General features: G+C 43.1%; 1 long non-coding RNA gene across 2 annotated transcripts in view; it reads right to left on the bottom strand.

Moving 5' to 3' along the window:
- Positions 1-20792, bottom strand: part of LOC144785400 (uncharacterized) — a 482625-nt gene that overhangs the window by 199947 nt on the left and 261886 nt on the right. For both annotated transcript variants that reach the window (XR_013601857.1, XR_013601858.1), the window contains exon 5: positions 16772-16912. This is a non-coding gene — a long non-coding RNA (uncharacterized LOC144785400). The remainder of the gene's footprint in view (positions 1-16771; positions 16913-20792) is intronic.

The raw sequence follows: 20792 nt of genomic DNA, 5'->3' as shown, positions 1-20792 counted from the left end.
ACTTCATCTGACTGCAGGAGAACCTTCTCTCACCATGTTTTCTGTCTGGATTGTTGGACATAGTTATATTCACTGGGCTCAAAGGTACGTTGAAAACAGGAAATTACCTAACCTCAATTTACAAGATGTGGAAATTAAGTGGTTTGGCCACAGAGGATTAAAATGTCACCAATTGATACCATTGGTGAAAACCTTTATGCATTTGCCCAAACCTGACCTGTTAATTGTGCACTGTGGAGGTAATGACTTGGGCACTTTGACTGGTGTAGGTCTGGAAATGCTTTTAAAGGACACCTTTGAGCAATTAATGGCACTTTTTCCTCAGACTGCCTTGGTATATTCAAATATATGCCAAAGACAGAAATGGAGGTGGTCAAACCAATTTTGTCCACAAATTGAGAAGTCGAGGAAGCATGTAAACAAATCTGTTTCAGCTTACATGAGAGACCATGGAATGGGCTCCCTGTACAACAATAACTTGCGTTACTACATGCAAGATATCTACAGAGGAGATGGAGTTCACTTCTCAGATGAGGGCAACAGAATTTTCACTCTGAATTTAAGAATGTGCATTGGTACCTACTTATAAGTACCTAAATGTACCATAAACCCAAAAGCTCTTCTCAGAGCTACCCTACATCTGATCACTCACAATTATTATTGTACTCTAACATTTTTCACTAATTTTCAACAAAGTACGCTCCCTGGGGCGCTACCCGGTACGCGAACCGGGAGCTAACCTCGCGAAATTTTTTAAAAAAATGTTTTTTTTTCACACATATGGGCCTCTTCAGCCACCCTCACAAAACCTAGGGGGTCAAGATAAGTCTACCGTGCCCCCTTCTACCCATTCTGAACATTATTTGCCCTCCATCTTGTATCTTAATTCGACCGAAACACAAAATGGTGGACTTCTGGAACGCTTAAGGTCCGCGAACCGAGGCGCTCAACGGTTCGCGTACCGGGTAGCTCCCTTGGAAGTGCACCATCAAAAAAGGTGGGAAAGTAGTTCACAGAAAAGCCACTGGAGACAATTTCACCAAATATAGATTAGCTCATACTACATACCAATCCCTACCATTTTCACAAATTTGATTGGAATTCCATTTAGTCATTTAGCCTGTAGACCTCTCTAAATACCCTGAGGTAAATTACTTCACAAAACACATCTGAAGTGTTGGAATTGACAACCAATGAAAATGTTACTTTCATTTTCTACTTTTTTTACCTGACATTTGATTGGTTATGTACCTGAATATATATAAAGGAAGAGAGAGAAACACAGCCATTTTGACTACTACTTCCTGAACTACATTGCAAGATCATTTTCACTCACAACTTAAACTTGTTTTTAGAAGTTGAGATATTATTTTATAAATTTGAAAACATTTTCAGATAGTTATATACTATCCCTCTGTAAGAGTTAGACATTGAGAAAGGCTTCTTTATTATAATTATGGATTGATTTAGGTTTCTGTGGTATAATTATGAATTTACTTAGGCTTCTTCACAGGCACTTTTTAATAGTACTACTTCACGCCTGAAACCATACAGTGCCCATAGATTACTTCTCTGTTATAAACTCACAAGTACCTGTCTGAACTTAAACCCAACAGTGCCCTATCTCTACTGATATATTTATTTTTTATGCAAATTACAGCAAGAAAATGGAAGGTGAGCAGAATGTTTCCTTTGAAATTGTTCTGGAGAACAACACAGAAAAAGATATTGAGGACAATGATGACTCAGATTTCATGGATGAATCACGGGACCATGAATTAGTTCAATGTGTAGAATCTGTGGATCATTTACTTCATTATGATGACGGTCAAATGTGGGAACTTATGTTCACTCAACAAGAGGACATATCGGACAGTCAAATGCTAGACGTTCTATTAAATTTTGAAAAACAATCCGAAAAATAAAATTGTATGTAATATTAAAAAATTGTTTGAGTCTTTAATCATTTTTATATGTAATTAATAAACTAGTTAAATGTTAGAAATGTTATTAAATTTTCAACCACAATCACAATAATAAATAATTGCTTAAAAAACTAAAAAAAATAAAAAATAATCAACAAAACCAACAATCAATTAACATACTGCATTTGAAAAGTCTCTCATTCATTTTTCATTGCAGTACGCTGCCCAGAACGCTTCCCGGTTCGCGGACCGGGCGCTACCCACGAAAAAAAACAAAAATTTTTTTTTTTTTTTTGCCCCGCGGGGCCCTTTTAAAGCCTCCACATTAAACCTAGGGGGTCAGGGAGGATCTACTATGCCCCCTTATGGTTATTTCCCCCTTTGTTTTGGCCTCCTCTTGTCTCTCAATCCTACCGAGAGACAAGATGGCGGCCGCTCCGGACTGTTTAGAATGTTGACAGACACCGGAGAGCCAATCAGCTTCGCTACGCGAAGTTCTGGTACGCGCCCCGGTCCGCGAACCGGGGAGCTGCCCGGTCCGCTGTTACAGATATATATCTTTTTTTAAACGTTAATTTCTCAAAATCCACTGGAGCACATATATTGAGACCTACAAAAGGCACATCGGGCTACCAGTCCCTACAATTTTGCCAAGTTTCGTGCAAATCCATTCAGCCGTTCGGGCTAAAAGTGAGGCCAACCGCCCTATGGAAAACTCAATGTTAAAAACACGTTTTGGGACCCCCCTTTTTTCTCGGCTCCCCTGGACGAACCCCCCCCAAATTTTCAGGGGCTGCTCAGAAACAAAATGTTCCATTTTCCAGAAAATTTCATCCAATTCCGTCCACAAACGCCAAAGTTATTAGACATAGAATTTTCAAAAATCCCATAGGGAAAAAATCCTAACTATATATACCTACTGGCGACCGCCAGAAGGTAATATATATATATATATATATATATATATATATATATATATATATATATATATATATATATATATATATATATATTGCAATCTGCATTGAAGAATGAGTGGATATATAAAAATCTAGATAGTGGATTTAGTAGCAGTGTGATTGATGATTGATTGTTTACTTGAGTAATTTATAGTGTCTCACTAAATATATTGGATAGTGACTAAACTGTGTGAATATCTGTATTACTTGGTCAGTTGTTGTGTAAACTGCTGCACCAGTTGGTTACTAGCTAGGTGAAACTCTATATTAGTTATTGATTAGTTAACTGATTAGTTACAATGAAGAGTGAATGTGCGTGTGCTTCGGTGGGGGGTCTGTGACTGCCCAAAGATATGTGAATAGTTAATTCCATACGTATATGAGGTTAAGACTACGTATTATAATACTTGTTTAGGTGAGTGAATATCTATGGGTGTGGTGATGAGCAAAAACATTTCTCAAAGGTACATGTCCAAAAAGTAGAAAAAATAAAAGACAGTGTATGTGACAGTTGTTGTATATAAATAAGTGTACTTAAAAATCATTGATTCCATGAGTGACTGTGTAGATAATTCTATACTTGTATTAGTGATTTCATAACACACTAAGTATGAGTTACTATTTATATGAATAAAGGAATTGATATGTGCATAAGTGTGTACCTGAGTAAAGGTAAAGAAGGTACATTGTTTGCAAAAGTGAGTAGGATGACTGCATAACTGAATAGGATGTGTGCTGGCATGTAATGTTAATATAAGTGTATAAGTATATTTGATAATGTTCTATTGATCATTGACAACATGTATGAGTGAATCTATAGGTAAGTGATTAGATGTGTGTGTAGATCTACGAATTACTGAGTGGGTTTTTAGATACTTGTATTGCTGTGTCAATTGATTCAAATATGGTACTCTGTATTTTTCAGTGAGTGATGAAAAGTTATAGTAGTGTATGATGAGGTGTATCTGATTGTCACGTGGATGATGTCAACAGTCATGTCATCAGTGATGTCATTTGAGATGTCATCAGTGATGTCATCAGTGATGTCACTGACCATGTCATGAATGATATAATATGTGACATCATCGCTAGTGAATTACGGGCGCGAGAGTTACAGTACTTTCCAGCTAACTATAACACCCCTGAAACCTATGGTTTTTTCAATGAATTTCTAAGGTTTTTTAAATGATAATTCCTAACTATAACCTTCTTGAAACCTATGTTTTTTTCAGTGAATTTCAAAGGTTTTTTAAATAATAATTCCTAACTATAACCTGCCTGAAACCTATGTTTTTTTCAGTGAATTTTAAAGGTTTTTTAAATGACAGTTCCTAATTATAATGTTGACCACTTCCCCATATCTTCAACAAGAAACCAAATCTACAATGCTACCTAAAAAAACAGGCAACAGTTCCACTTACCACTAACAAATTAACATCAACATTTAACTAGTGTAGGGACGCCGAGTATGTACTGCATGAATTACATCCAACTCACACCCATATTTAAAGAGCAATATGTGATAGAGGTACTAATTTTACACTTCAGACACCCGACAAAATCGCAATACCCACCGCCACTACCACTACACCCACCCCTCCTGACCCCTCTACTACCTCAGAGGCAGCTCATAAAACAGGACAACAAACCTTCCTAAAATAATATATCCCCTCAACAGCACACAAGCTCAATGTTCAGAGATGTGGCAACCAACTATGTATAAGGGAAGGAATTTGCACATCAACAATAATGTACACAATGCTAACACTACTGGTGATATGCTATACAGAACTCACTATACAAACCAAAAACATTTCCGTGTGTAGATATACCATTGATACGTGTAGTGTACTGAATAGTGAACGCAACCATATTATCTCAGACACTGGGAAATATTTCGGTCATGTAGCTGTGTTCACCCCCCCTTTGAAAAAGAAGCGGAGTGGACTAGTCCAACGTAAACAACGTCAATGTAAGACTATAAATAATTAGGCTACGCCTTGAGCGTGGTTCACTTCTGCAAAGAGAAGAGACTCCGCCGCAGCGAAGGTCCATGACCACGTGCCTCCTTGATACAGGCCCATTCCGAACTCAACGCCACAGTACCGCAGACTTATGTCTGTATCGACTACTGCCTTCGATCTCCACTGCGGACAGCAGGGTTCACAACTTGAATTCAGCTTTGCATCTGTACTACGGACAGCATTGAAATTAGCCTTGATTTATGTAAGACAGGGACAATTTTTTTAAATGATGCAACAAAAAACATGCCTCAATGTCTGTACTGAGTACTGCCTTGAAATGTACACTGCGATCAACAGAGTTTACCACTTGATACCAGAAGCTCATCAGCACTACAGACAACATTTAATTCAGTCTCGATTTAATTAAGGCAGAGACAATTGTACTTTCTGTTAACTGTGACAAAATAGCATTCATCGTTGTTTGTGTCGACTACTGCCTTTAATCTACACTGCGTACAACAGGGTCCGCAACTTGAATTCAGCTTTCCATCTACACTACGGACACCATTCAAGATATCGTTGATTTATGTAAGGCAAAGACTATTTTGGTAAAGGATGCCACAAAAAACATTCCTCAATGACTGTAGTTAGTTCTGTTTTCAAATGTACACTGCGATCAAAAGAGTTTACCGCTTGATACCAGTGGCGCATAAGCACAACAGACAACATAAAATTCAATCTTGATTTATTTAAGGCAGAAAAAAAAATACTACTATGTCGTCAGATTTTGTTAAAGTATGTGACAAAAAAAGCATTCCTCGATGTCTGTGTCAACTATAGCCTTCGATGTACTCTGTGGACAGCAGGGTTCACAACTTGAAGTCACCTTTGCATTTATACTACGGACAATAAGGAATTCAACCTTGATTAATTTAATGCAGACACAATTGTACTGAATGTGTTCAGATTTTTTCAGATAGAATGATGATTGTACATGACGCATTCCAGTAGAAAAGAGACATTATACCACTGCGCCCCCCCTGAACCACAAATCATCACAGGGTACAAACACGCTGAGTTCTTTTGGTACCCCTAAATCACTGCAACACAAGTCATTTCCCCGTAGCCTTATTAAAGCAGAATTCACTAGGCAAAAAACATTGCTCCCAGTAAAGCCCCCCTGCATTACGCAATATCGCAGGGTACGTACAAGGTCAGTGCCAAAGATACTACTAACTCAGTGCACCGTAAATCATCGGAAAGAAGAGCGAACAGTTTTATGTCAGCAATTAGGCATACTATCACTTTTAAGTGAAACTCATGCAGAATCCAATCGACAAAAGACATTACTCCAATTACTGTGCCTCCCTCCCCCCAGACCACGCATCATCGCAGAATATGTACACGCTAAGCACCAAAGGTACTAGTAACTCAGTGCACCAAAAATGATTATCATGTGGTCTTACTAAGGCATCATTCACAACACAAAAAAAATTACTATCAGTACAACCTGCCCGGACCACGCATCATCGCAGGCTCCACAGAAGCTTCATGTTTTAGATACCATTACCTCAGTGTAAACCAAATTAAGTATAACACCCATCAAACCCTACACAATATCCCTTCATTATGCTTCCTAGAAAAACTTATTTTATATCACTTATACATTTAGTTGAATAATAAAATGCACGCTGCATACATGTTCTATCTTCCACTTCAATCATAATTGCAGATGATACACCCCACCCTAAGATGTACACTACGGACAGCAGGGTTTACAACTTGAATTCACTTTTGCATCTACACTATAGACAGTAGGAAATTCAACCTTGTTTTATTTATTGCAGAGACAATTATACTGTATGTCTTCAAATTTTGTTAAAATAAGTGAAAAAAGCATTGTTCTATAACTGTACTGACTATTAGCTTCCATGTAAACTGTGCACAGTAGGGTTCACAACTTGAATTTACCTTTTCATCTACACTAAAGACAGCAATAAATTCAGCCTCGATTTATTTAAAGCAGAGAAAAAAATAGTGCTGTTGCACTGCTAGTATGCGCAAGCACCTTCAATCGTTGCATTCTGTGAACTATGATAACAAAGAATGTAGAAAATTGCGCCAAAATGTACCTCCACCACCGGCAATACCAAGTACCTCTGGGATATCAGCTTCAACATCGCCACCAGACATACATCCCCAATTTGTAAAAGTTACAATGCACTGTGTGAAGTGGAATCGTTTAATTTGTTATGGGGAGCAATCAGTGCAGCTAGTTTGCACAGCAATTGATAACCATCAATGCTAGTTTTTTTTCCCCCTCAAAGTTCATAAAGTCCAGTATGCAACAGTGAATGATTTCAGTACAGCCTGCTCAGACCAGGCATCATCGCAGGGTGAGTACACGATAAACACCAGACATACCACTAACTCAGTACATCGTAAATAATCGTCACGTGCCCTTGTTAAGGCAAAATTCAATAGTCAAAACACATTTTTAGGTCTCGCCTGCCGATGCGCTTGCGCATTCGAGCTGGCGAGAGATATAGGGGCTTATCCAGAGTTTAACCAAACTGCGATTTGATGCTGTGCCCGTGCGGTTTTAGGTCAATGTGCAAGCGCATTGACCTAAAAAGCGCGTGCACATCACCAGCCATCTGTTCCCCAGCTTGGTGCCGCCAGCAGCTCTTCCCGCTCCGCCCCCTGCTGCATCAACTTTCAGTTTCACGGCTGCCATTTGACTCGCAGCCGATTTTCAACCAGCGACGCGAGCTTCATTACTGTCATGCCTCGAGGTCCGCAGACGGGCGGTCCCTTTAAGAAAACCCTACATAAGCAGTTAGAGCCCTTGGAGCGACGCTTTACGTCCTTGCGTCAAGCTCCCGTTTCTGCGTTTCCTGTCCTGTTTCCTGATTTCCGGTTATTCTTGTTGTGATCTGGCTCGCCTCGGTTCCTCTGCTTTGAGGCGTTCTCCTTGTTCCTGCTGTGGTTCCGTATTCTGGAACTTATTTCCTTGAGCCTCGTGTGTTACTTACTGCTCCGCCCGACGGCCGGGTCTTCCTCCGTCGTCTGGCCGGGCAGAGTGTTAGAGTCCCCCTTGGTCCTGCTGGCTCCGCCCGACGGCCGGGTCTTGCTCCGTCGTCTGGCCGGGCAGTGTGCTGACCTCTCCCCTTTTCCCTGGGCTCCGCCCGACGGCCGGGTCTTGCTCCGTCGTCTGGCCGAGCAGTGTGCTGATCTCTCCCCTTTTCCCTGGGCTCCGCCCGACGGCCGGGTTTATACTCCGCCGTCTGGCCGGGCTGCTGCTTCCCTTTCGTTTTCATTACCTGCTCCGCATTGCTGCCGGGCTTGTTTTTCCCTGCTGCCTTGCAGTATATGCTTTAGGTATTTAGCCATATTTATTCATCCCTCCACCCGGCGGCCGGGCTTAGTCTCCGCCATCCGGTGGTTCCCTTTACCCGCCATTTGTTTTCTTCTTGGTCCTGGCATCTTCCCTTACCTCCTGAGTTCCTGGCCATACTCTGTGTGTGGGTACTGCACTTGCGTGGACTCGCTAAAGATACATCTCCACATCTCTCAGAAGCACGGTAACAGCGCAGTGCGCTATTCTTATGTTATTATCTCTAAGGCCATTCTTGAATTTAATGTATGTTTGTTTTGCATCTCACACAGTTAGTTCTACGTGAATGTTCTGATTCAGGGGTGCTCTACTGCGATACAGATGTTGGTTTAAGAGTCTTCTACATGTCATCAAGTAAGACTAACATAATCTTGAACAGTGTTATACAATTGCACAGTACACCTTGAGTAATCACTATTGTGTTTCTTGTTTGTACCTCCATCTTAGCTCAACCAAACCCCTGTCAAGTATCCACAGTTATATGCCAGCACTGTATATTTACTCTTGGTATGTAGTACACATAGCTTGTAGAGATTACTGTTGTTTTGTGTATGATATTGAAATTTAGTAATTCCTGTTTTGGTTTTAGCCCCTACACCCATCAGAGGTCCAGGCCAGGTGCATGTCCATCCACTCAGAAGTCTACAACCAAAAAGAATATTTTTTCCCCGCCTTTCCTTGTTTTGTCTCCCTGTTTTCCCCTGGCGAGCCTCTCGGTACTCTAGTGCTTGATAGAGTCGGAAGGCCGTAGGGGAAGGCTGTGGAATATTCATCGGATCCTTGGCGCTCCTGTGGAACCTGCCTGAGAACCATTACAATTACAACGTTAGCCGCTTGCAATTGAATCCACCACATTTCTCTTGTTTTGCTCACCCCTCTGTTTACCTTAGTATCTCCCACATTGTAATTGTTTACATGTCATCATTGCCCTTTTCTGTGGACACTTTGCTCTCATTTTTTTGTTTCATTGTTACCAGCTTTTATGAGTACTGTTATGGCCATTTCACGTTTTCATTTACAGCGGTTGATTGGCGTTGTTCGCCTTATGATGGGCATCAATGCTTTTTATCTTGTACTGTTTTTCAGGTTTTCCGCACTTGTACTTCACTTGTGTTTATTATTACTCACTAGATTTTCATGTAACTTTATTTAGAGCGCTCAACCGCTCGCAACAATATCCTTAGTCCTCTTTCTATCACGATTGCGCTACGCTTATCACGCATGTTCGCGCACCACCGGGCTATTCACAACATTCGGCAATGGTTTCACGGCGTTCGACTATGCCTCACTCCATTTCGTTCTTGGTAAGTTTCCCTTCACCATGGACACCGCCCTAAACCGGGCTGATTCTTTTAATGATTTACACGCACTCGGAGCACGTTAATGACCTCGCCTTGCCACCCTGCATGTGACTCTCATTGTGCACACCCTTACTTTTTCTCTTTTCGAATCACACTTTTGTCCACACCTGTAAATATCACGTCCATGATACTCACACTCAGACTTTTTTTCCGCATTTGGTATGTTCTACACCGGTGTTTCACCGTTTGTCACAGCCTTTTTCCTTTCTTATAGCGGAGTTCCCGCACAGCATTACAGTTCTTTCTTTCACATTGCTCGTTGTTCTATAACACTGTTCTATAACACTGTGAGATTCTTTTACATATTACCATGTTCTCGTGGTATAGCGTTATTGGCCACCCTTTTCCGTTACGGCCACGTTTTACTACCTGAGCACATTTAATAATCCAGCTTTGTACTAATGCTAGTGCAACTTCGCACTTCACCAAATGGACTTAGCCATGATCTAGTAATGATCACCATCCAACACAATAGTGTTTTAACATTATAGCGGGCTAGCTGTGATGCTGTACACAAGAGATAAGCCACCTTCAAGATGTGCACCTTATAGAGGAACACACAGACACCGATGTCATCTTCTCTTTCCTGCAGGCTTAAAGTAGAGTAATGCGTCTGTGATTTTTGTTTTATTATGCATCAAGCTCCTAAACCAAACGTGCCTTCCTGGTATTTCATGGTGCTGGAGTCGATAACATGGTTCTCACTCTCTCCTCCAATATCCCTCTCCCTGCTCTCCTCTCTCTCTCTCTCCCTCTCTCACTCAATCCCTCTCCTCTCCCTCCTTCCCTCTCGTCCTCCCTCTCTCTCCCTCCCCTCACTCTCTCCCTCTCCCTCTCTCTGTCTACCTCTCTCCCTCTACCTCTCTCCTCTCTCCTCTCTCTCCCTCTCCCTCTCTCCCCCCTCTCTCTCCTCCCTCCCTCTCTTTACCTTCCCCCTGCTCTCCTTTTTCTCCCTCTCCCCATCTCCCCCTCTGCCTGCTCTCCTCTCTCTCTCCCTCCCCTCTCTCTCCCCTCCGTCCTTCGCTCTCATCCTCCCCCTCTCTTCTTACCCTCCCTCTCTCCCTCTACCCTCTCTCCCTTTCCCTCACTTCCCTCTCCCTCTCTCCCTTTCCCTCTCTTCCTTCTCCTCTCTCCCCGTCTCCGTCTCTCTCTCCTCTCTCACCCTCTCTCTCCTCTCTCCCTCTCTTTACCCTCTCCCTCTCCCTGCTCTCCTTTTTCTCCCTCCTGCCTAGACGACACTGTTGTCTTTACTTTTAATGAACAGCAATATCAATGTGGATATTTGTCCTGATAAACTGCCAGCGTCATGCACTGGAGTACGTTTTAGAGCTGCTATTAGGCTCCCGCTGGTTCACATAGCTGGACAGGAAAAGTGATATTGTTTTTGGGTAGTTCTTAGAAATGCATGTTGTTTGCTACTGGAGTCTAATTCCCTGTTGGCAATGGATCATAGTGACCTACAAGCTATTTCAGAAAAGGCCAATGTCTGTTAGAAATGGTTTGTTGAGCAAAACACAGTAACCCTTGCTTGTTTGAGCGGACTCTTTTGCCTTAAATAAGGTGCATGACAGCACACAGGATGCTATATATAGCTCTGAAACACAAACGCTGAGTCCTTGCAACATTGCTGTACTTTGTGACCGTTTAGAGAGTGGCAGGTATCAGCTCGGCTGTGTTCTGGTTGAGGCAGAGTTAATACCTACATTAATCTGCAACTCAGCACTTGTTTGTCTAGTTGGCAGACTCCGCTGAGAGGCCAACATCTGAATGGGTGCGTGCGAAGAGTCAGGTAGCCTGTACTTCTGCCACCTACTTTTCTTTCTAATGCTTACGGAGCAGGCAGCGCTAGTCTCTCACTCGCCTCTCTGCATGCATGCTTAGCTTCCTTTGTTACTTTTCCTTGGCCGGACTCTACCGCCCTCACTCTACCGCCCTCACTCTACCACTCTACCACCCTTCCTCTACCACTCTACCGCCCTCACTTTACCGCCCTCACTCTACCACTCTACTGCACTCACTCTACCGCCCTCACTCTACCACTCTACAGCCTTCACCCTACCACTCTACCACCCTCACTCTACTACCCTCACTCTACCACTCTACCGCCCTCACTCTACCACTCTAACGCCCTCACTCTACCACCCTCACTCTACTACTCTACCACCCTCACTCTACCGCCCTCACTCTACCACTCTACCTCCCTCACTCTACTGCCCTCACGCCCTCACTCTACCGCCCTCACTCTACCACTCTACCACCCTTCCTCTACCACTCTACCGCCCTCACTTTACCGCCCTCACTCTACCACTCTACCGCACTCACTTTACCGCCTTCACTCTACCACTCTACAGCCCTCACCCTACCACTCTACTGCCCTCACTCTACCACCCTCACTCTACCACTCTACCGCCCTCACTCTACCACTCTAATGTCCTCACTCTACCACCCTCACTCTACTACTCTACCACCCTCACTCTACCGCCCTCACTCTACCACTCTACCTCCCTCACTCTACTGCCCTCACGCCCTCACTCTACCGCCCTCACTCTACAACTCTACCGCCCTTCCCCTACCACTCTGCCGCCCTCACTCTACCGTAGTGACTCTACCACTCTACCGCCCTCACTTTACCACTCTACCGCCCTCACGCCCTCACTCTACCGCCCTCACTTTACCACTCTACCACCCTCACGCCCTCACTCTACCGCACTCACTATACCACTCTACCGCCCTCACTCTACCACTCTACCACCCTCACTCTACCACTCTACCGCCCTCACCCTACCACTCTACCGCCCTCACTCCACCACTCTACCGCCCTCACCCTACCACTCTACCACCCTCACTCTACCGCCCTCACTCTACCGCCCTCACTCTACCACCCTCACTCTACCACCCTCATTCTACCGCCCTCATTCTACCGCCCTCATTCATTCTACCACCCTCCCCCACTCTACCGCCCTCACTCACTCTACCGCCCTCACTCACTCTATCGCCCTCCCTCACTCTATCGCCCTCCCTCACTCTATCGCCCTCCATCACCCTCCCTCCCTCTATCGCCCTCCCCCAATCGCCCTCCCTCTATCGCCCTCCCTCTATCGCCCTCCCTCTATCGCTCTCCCTCTATCGCCCTCACTCTATCGCCCTCCCTCTATCGCTCTCCCTCTATCGCCCTCCCTCTATCTATCACCCTCCCTCTATCTATCTATTGCACAGCATCACTGAACGCCACAGAATCACTTGTCGCCAAAACAACATCACTCAGCGCCACCACAGCATCAATCTGTGCAACCATTTAACAACTGGTTCAAATATTTTCTGTCAACGTTTCAAGCTTTATTACAAATGTCATAAAAAGATGTTAAATGTTTTCACTTCTGTTCTTGTTAAAACATTGTGATTTGTCAGATCAATACATGTAAGACAGGGGAAAAGTAAACATGTACCTTTACTAATGCTATAGATGTAACATTTTCTAATTTTATAACTATTGGCATTTCTAATAACAAAATTAATACTTTTATATTTTAAAAAACATAAACAAAAATTAAAAAATATTTACATTTTTCACACCAAAAGCTCAAACTTTTCTATTGCGAGACCTATTGCATTTCCATTGCTTGTTACTAGTGCGGTCTTCCTGGACCACACATCATCGCAGGCTCCACACAAACCACCCCCCCTCAGTGCACCACAACTCATGAACCCTTTACAATAGAATCTTCTGTGTATCATTTCACATACAATGCTCCTACCTTTGTACAGCAGAAGTCATAAACCATTTATGATTAAATATCTTTATATGATATCATGATTACTATTCTACTTGTTACCAACAACAACGTAATAAAATGGAGTCGAGCACACCTGCCCGTACCCACTTCAACTATCTATCTGTGTATTTATTGTGTTTGTAAAATGCTGCTCCGCCCTACCACATTACATTGTGCTATAAATAGCGTGTGTAACCATCTTACCTGTGACAGTAAGTGTGGGCTATATTGTGCTATAAATAGCGTATGTAACCATCTTACCTGTGACAGTAAGTGTGGGCTATTCCTCCTTTTTTTTCTTAAAGCATATTTATATAGCGCAAAATCAACCCAAAACTATATCAGCTATTTACATGAGCACCGTATTTACAATACATTTTCAGGCACGCGTACATAACGTCATTACTCTACAAAAACAGGATATGGACGCAACTCTGAGACTCGATCACTTATTTCCAGCATCAAGTTCTACAGTCTACCTGAATGACCACATACATATAAATATTAGCTGCCCTTCATGGGCCAAAAACTACAACTTAAACCTTTCAAGGCCCTGTATTACTACAGCTACAACACTCCACTAAATGTACAATAAACATTCATAATCGTAGAAATACGTCATGTCCACCATCTTTTATGTATACAACTATGAACGAATAAAGAGTCAGTAATTCCCCCCGTACTTTCCATGTTGGCCAAGTTGTGGGACTTTACAGATATAATGACACATTTGTGTTTAAGACCAGGGTGACGTCAGATTTACAAAACGGACACCCAAATCACTTGATTTCTCATATAACTCACGATGGGACCACGCCCATAGCTCGAAATCATGGTTCAGAGCCTCTGGCAGCACTGGCATACGTCAGGCCAGCCCACTCCACTTACGCTTCCAGGAAAACACAACAACAAAACATTGCCCAGATTTCCATTGTAGTGATTTCTTAGTTCCAGGTCTAGTTGTCAGAACAGCACACACGCACTCCCTCATGGCTGGTATACACCCACACCACACCCATCCAGCGTATCTGTCACTACACACGTGACCATACCTATAAACAAGACGGGGCCCACGTGCTGTATGCCATTTTAGGGTTGCTCCCATCGCAAGCGCTGTGATGGCCCGTCCTGGTGGTTCGGATGCCTCATGTAGACCCGAACCACCGCACAGGGGACCCACCACCACGTCCGTGGCCTCTTTGGTTACTGAGTTAGTGGTACCGGAAGGACAAAGCGGGTGAAGAACCTGCGATGATGATGATGGGAACATGAGTATGTCGTTAGCCATAGTGATATCAAGACTCAGCACCATATATCAGATTTCTTGGTGGCAGAGCAGGACTGCATGATGTAGAAGGTGTCCTGTCGACAAAAAGGTGAGCAATGAGGCCTAGGTGCGCATCGGAGGGAGTCGATGGGGTGCAGCAGACTGGATACAAAAAAGCGACGCAGCAATTTAGGCATACGCAGTCCTATATAGCGTATCTTATTGCATGTTTATATTTTTTTCCAATAGCAGGAACGTTTTTATAATCGGTCCGGAATATAAACTATACAAATAGTTGTTAGTAAATGCGAGAGGGAAGGTGTGTGAAAGGGCGATGTTATTCAACTCCACATTAAGATAGTAATAAATACCAATCATAACATCTTTCTTTTACTATCTTTTATATGTAGAGCTTCAGGGTGCATTATGTCCCGGCACGTGGTGAAAAACACACCGGTGACAGAAAGGTGAGCTGTGAATATTCTTTGCAGTCACTCTCTCACTTCCTCTCTCCTTTGATAAAAAAATGACACACAATGTTAACTTCCTTTTTATCTTACAGGTTGTGTTTCACAAATTGGCGTCCACCCAACACCTCTAAAGCTCAACGTTCGAAGATTCTGCGATGATGAATGGCCATCGTCACAACTTCTGAGAAGGGTGCTTCGACACGTAGTACACCCTCTTTGAATCAGGCCAATGGCACAAGGTGAGAAAAGAAGCTTGTTTCCAAAACAACGACAAGTCATCTGTGAAAGGAGAGAGTGGGTAGTTTGCAGCAGCTTCACTGCGTAGGAATGTACAATTACCTCCAGGCAGTGAGAATAGATAGGTTACAACAGTTTGAGGGGCAGATGTATGAGCCCCTTGCGCCGCTTTTGTGTCATTTTTAACATGGGAAAATTGGCGCAAGGACCTTCTAAATCTGCCTCTGACTTATCAAGAAAAACACTCACCTCCGGACTCTTCGAGTCAATGGGGTGCAACAGTCTAGATAACCAATATTGAGAACTCACCGCTATGCAGTGGGAATGCATGGGATATACTACTTTGGAAAAAAACAGCGCACAGACACCTCCTTACAGTGGAACTTGTTGTAATATAGTATCCTGAGTGTACAAATAAATAAACCAAAAATATACGTGTGCAGTTGTATGTACTATGCTATTACTAAGAGGTGTGGCGCCGCGGCCAGGGCGACTGACGCTGGAATCTGGGGACCACGGTTCGATCCCCGGCTCCGGCGGCAGGTTAGCCCAGCACCATGTGACTCTGGGCAATAGCTCGCTTAATCTTCCCGACGGCCCCCCAGCGCCTAGAGACCCTTACGGGTGATTGTGCGCTTTACAAATGTGGACTTTACTAACTCTATATACTATCTTTCAGATCACTGAACTGGAGGGTGCACTATGAACCAGCACGTGCTTGGACACACAACGGAGGCAAAAGGTGAGCTACGCGTATTTTCTCCAGTATTAACTGCTCCATCTATAACTTTCTCTCTCTCACACTTTTAATGTCATTTTTCTCTCTTTCTTTCTCTCACTCTCTCTCACATCGTTTCTCTTTCTCTTTTAAAGTTATGGACGCTGCTGTCCACTCTGGTGTGTTGACCCAAAGCTGAGTTCAAGTTGTGAACTCTGTTGGTCACAGTGTTTACACAAAGTAAGCAGAGCTGCCTAGATATTGTTAGGGTTTGTGCACAGCAAAGAGCATGTCCCCTCTCATTGCACTAGTGGTCTCTGTAATAGCTCTCTTTAAACATACTATGCATTGGACTCTGTAATAGCTCTCTTTAAACATACTATTGAAAGCCTTTCTTGTTATCACAGTCCCTCCCTAAGACTTCTGTGAATGTTGCTCAATGTATTCACAAGTTTGGACATTGCTGTCTTGTTTGCACAATGGACCTTGCTTTTACCAAGGCTTATTTAGAGTACTCCTCCCTAGGCCATGTGTTACTTCAACACATTAGCATAATAACTGAAGCTCTGCACACCTGCTTGTGAGAACCACACCCAGTTCTTCGAACCACATCCAGCTCTTCGAACCACACCCAGCCCTGTCTATAAAAGGCAGCCCCTGAGCCTCACCCAGTGCTTGTGCTCGTCTACCTCCCACTTACCTGAGAACAGATCCTTTGGCGCTGGCAATCCTGCCCTCTCCAGACCTTCATTGGCTTCAACGGGCGCGGCTGCTGGCTCTTCCTTCTTCCGGTTTCCGGCTCCTTCTTGCCTCAGCCCCCCTTCTGTCCACTGAAATCGACCTGCAAAAGAGAAAGAGGACAAGGTTAGACTGATCAGTATCCCTTTTCAGCAACAAGTAAGTGCAAAACTTTTTATTACCTGAAAGAACTTTTTTGGCGATTTCTGGATTCATGTAAAGACAATTTGGAACAAGATATCTCCCACGAACTTTGTGGTTCAAACCCTTTGTTACAAGAATACTTTGTGGAACTTTGTCAAATAAACATTGTTTTACATGGAACTTTTTAAGAATCGAACAGAGGAAACCATTGACAGCAAGGCAAACAGTAAATCAAGGACTTGAACAAATTACCTGCTGTATTTTGATGTAAAAGTACAGTATTTGTTTTATAAAAAGTCTGGAAATGTGTGAAAAGTGAGTTTGCTATAAAGAATTTAGGCTTTAGTTATATTAAGGTGAATGTTAGATGTTGGTAATTCTGATAATGATATTCGTTTGATTTCACAGAAGTTTTACCGTAATAGAAAGCACATCCCAGAACAGTAACACATTCCAAACCTGGAAGCTAAAGACCAGGATCCAAGAGGTACTTTTAGAAGAGAATTTCTAAATAGATTAATGGTTAGTCGGGAACACATTTAGGGATAGGTTGCACTTATCTGTTCTTTGTTTATGTTTCATTAGGCACCAGCTTCTACAGAAGTCAGAGAGGGCCGCGGATTTTACCAGCACTTCTACAGTGGAAACACAAGAAAGGTGTTGTCTCTCTTTTTTTATTTTATCCACTTACCCCCTTCCCTTGAGCTTCTGGTTCTTAGTGCACTGTTTAAAACTAGTGTGCTGGAATAAGCAGTTTCGGGGTGGGGTCGGACTGTCTTCAACCTCCATCAGAACTGAACAGAAACTCAGGTGAGCTGGGCTTTGACAGAAGCACAAGCCTTTAAAATATTCAGTTCTGTTGGACGATGAATGCCGGGGAAGAAACAGAGGGCATTGACGCCACAGATATGGCGCAGGTCCTAAACGAGGACTTGGCCCATAATGAATCAGTGTCTGGTATCTTGCAACATATACAAGAGGAAATAGAGAAATTAAAGTTGGAAAACACCTTTTTAAAACAGGATTTAAGCAGGTATAAACCTAGGGATTCCCAGTGGAACACAGCTTTTACGCCTTTGTTTAAAACCTCCTCAGAGACAGGGGCGCAAGCAAAACATACAACTGTCCCTCCCCCAGTTGAGGTTACTGTTAATGTTCCTAATGCTGTGCCTTTAGCAGCACCTGAACGTTTTCATGGAGATAGTAACAAATTCTATGTTTTTATCAATCAATGTCAATTACACTTTGTTTGTAAACCACAACAGTTCCCTACTGATGCTACGAAAGTGGAATTCGTCTTGTCTTATTTGGGCAGTACAGCAGCCAATTGGTCAATTCCTTTCGTGGATAGAGATGATCCCATCCTCCATAATTGGAATCAATTTAAATGTACTATGACCAGCCTTTTTGCAAAACACACTTTTATGCAGGCAAGTGATAATGAGCTTTTAAATCTTAAACAAGGTAACAAGGATTTATTGACCTATCTCACTAGTTTTAATCGTTTACTCACCGAAACACGTTGGCCAGAAGAAAAGCGTGTCTCCCTTTTTTATAAAGGTTTGAGAGACGAGTTAAAAGACACGCTGGCTCATATCGTTGATTTGCCAGAAGACTATTCTGACTTTGTAGATTAAGTCGTGAAATTGGAACACAGACTAGGAGAAAGAAAGGGCGATAAATCCAAACTGGAATCGCGGTTAACTTTTATTAGACATGAGAAAAAAGACACAGATAATAAACTCCCTGAACCTGAGCCTATGCAATTAGGAACACTCAGAGTTCCACTCACGTCAGAGGAAAAAGAAAGAAGGAGAAAACTTCAATTATGTTTATATTGTGGCAAGGCAGGACATTTTGCCAGAGAATGTCCAGTAAAACCTAAAACTTCACGAAAGGGTACTGTTTCCTCTATCTCCTCAACTGAGTCGGGAAACGATTAAGCTCGACAAGGGGGGAGGTTACTTGTTCGAGAAAACATCCTAATCAAACCTCTAATTCTGCAGCCTTCATGGTACCGGACAAACCTAGACATTTCATAATTCAGATCTTTTTAATTGTTACTACCCAAGTTAGACATTCTCTCCCTGTCCTACTGGATTCAGGAGCAACAGGAAATTGTGTGGATAATAAGTTAGCTAACACATTAGGTCTTCCTATTTGACTAAAGCCTTGTCCAGAAGCAGTATGTGCAGTGGATGGGTCTGAATTGACCTCTGGATTAATCACAACACAAACAAGTCCCCTTGTCATGGTCTGTCAAAACGGGCACACAGAGATGATTAGCTTTGATCTGATAGATACCCCTAATTTTGGCTTGATTATCGGGGTACCCTGGTTAAAAACTCATAATCCAAAAATTGATTGGGTGAACAGAACAGTTACTTTGGATTCCTCATTCTGTAGAACCAATTGCTATCAAGAAACAGGTACAGAACAGAGCACAGTAATACACTGTGCTAGTGTTACACAAGACGAACCAAGTCTCCCTCCTGAATATTCTGACTTTAAAGACGTTTTTGATCCAGTGAAGGCTAGTGTGTTGCCCCCACATCTGTCAGATGACTGCCGTATAGATCTTATCCCAGGGGCCCCTTTACCTAATAACAGAGTATATGCTTTGACTGACGAAGAGACCAAATATTTAAGAACCTACCTAGACGACCTACTACAGTCTGGGTTCATCCGACATTCCACATCTCCGGTGTCATCTCCACTTTTTTTATCCCAAAGCCGGATAAATCTCTGCGCGCGTGTATCGACTATAGATCTACCTGAATGACCACATACATATAAATATTAGCTGCCCTTCATGGGCCAAAAACTACAACTTAAACCTTTCAAGGCCCTGTATTACTACAGCTACAACACTCCACTAAATGTACAATAAACATTCATAATCGTAGAAATACGTCATGTCCACCATCTTTTATGTATACAACTATGAACGAATAAAGAGTCAGTAATTCCCCCCGTACTTTCCATGTTGGCCAAGTTGTGGGACTTTACAGATATAATGACACATTTGTGTTTAAGACCAGGGTGACGTCAGCACTACAAAACGGACACCCAAATCACTTGATTTCTCATATAACTCACGATGGGACCACGCCCATAGCTCGAAATCATGGTTCAGAGCCTCTGGCAGCACTGGCATACGTCAGGCCAGCCCACTCCACTTACGCTTCCAGGAAAACACAACAACAAAACATTGCCCAGATTTCCATTGTAGTGATTTCTTAGTTCCAGGTCTAGTTGTCAGAACAGCACACACGCACTCCCTCATGGCTGGTATACACCCACACCACACCCATCCAGCGTATCTGTCACTACACACGTGACCATACCTATAAACAAGACGGGGCCCACGTGCTGTATGCCATTTTAGGGTTGCTCCCATCGCAAGCGCTGTGATGGCCCGTCCTGGTGGTTCGGATGCCTCATGTAGACCCGAACCACCGCACAGGGGACCCACCACCACGTCCGTGGCCTCTTTGGTTACTGAGTTAGTGGTACCGGAAGGACAAAGCGGGTGAAGAACCTGCGATGATGATGATGGGAACATGAGTATGTCGTTAGCCATAGTGATATCAAGACTCAGCACCATATATCAGATTTCTTGGTGGCAGAGCAGGACTGCATGATGTAGAAGGTGTCCTGTCGACAAAAAGGTGAGCAATGAGGCCTAGGTGCGCATCGGAGGGAGTCGATGGGGTGCAGCAGACTGGATACAAAAAAGCGACGCAGCAATTTAGGCATACGCAGTCCTATATAGCGTATCTTATTGCATGTTTATATTTTTTTCCAATAGCAGGAACGTTTTTATAATCGGTCCGGAA

Source organism: Lissotriton helveticus, chromosome 10, assembly GCF_964261635.1.
Source record: "Lissotriton helveticus chromosome 10, aLisHel1.1, whole genome shotgun sequence".
Classification (NCBI taxonomy): domain Eukaryota; kingdom Metazoa; phylum Chordata; class Amphibia; order Caudata; family Salamandridae; genus Lissotriton; species Lissotriton helveticus.
The sequence above is the reverse complement of the archived record's forward strand: the minus strand, read 5'-3'. Positions and strand labels throughout refer to the sequence as shown.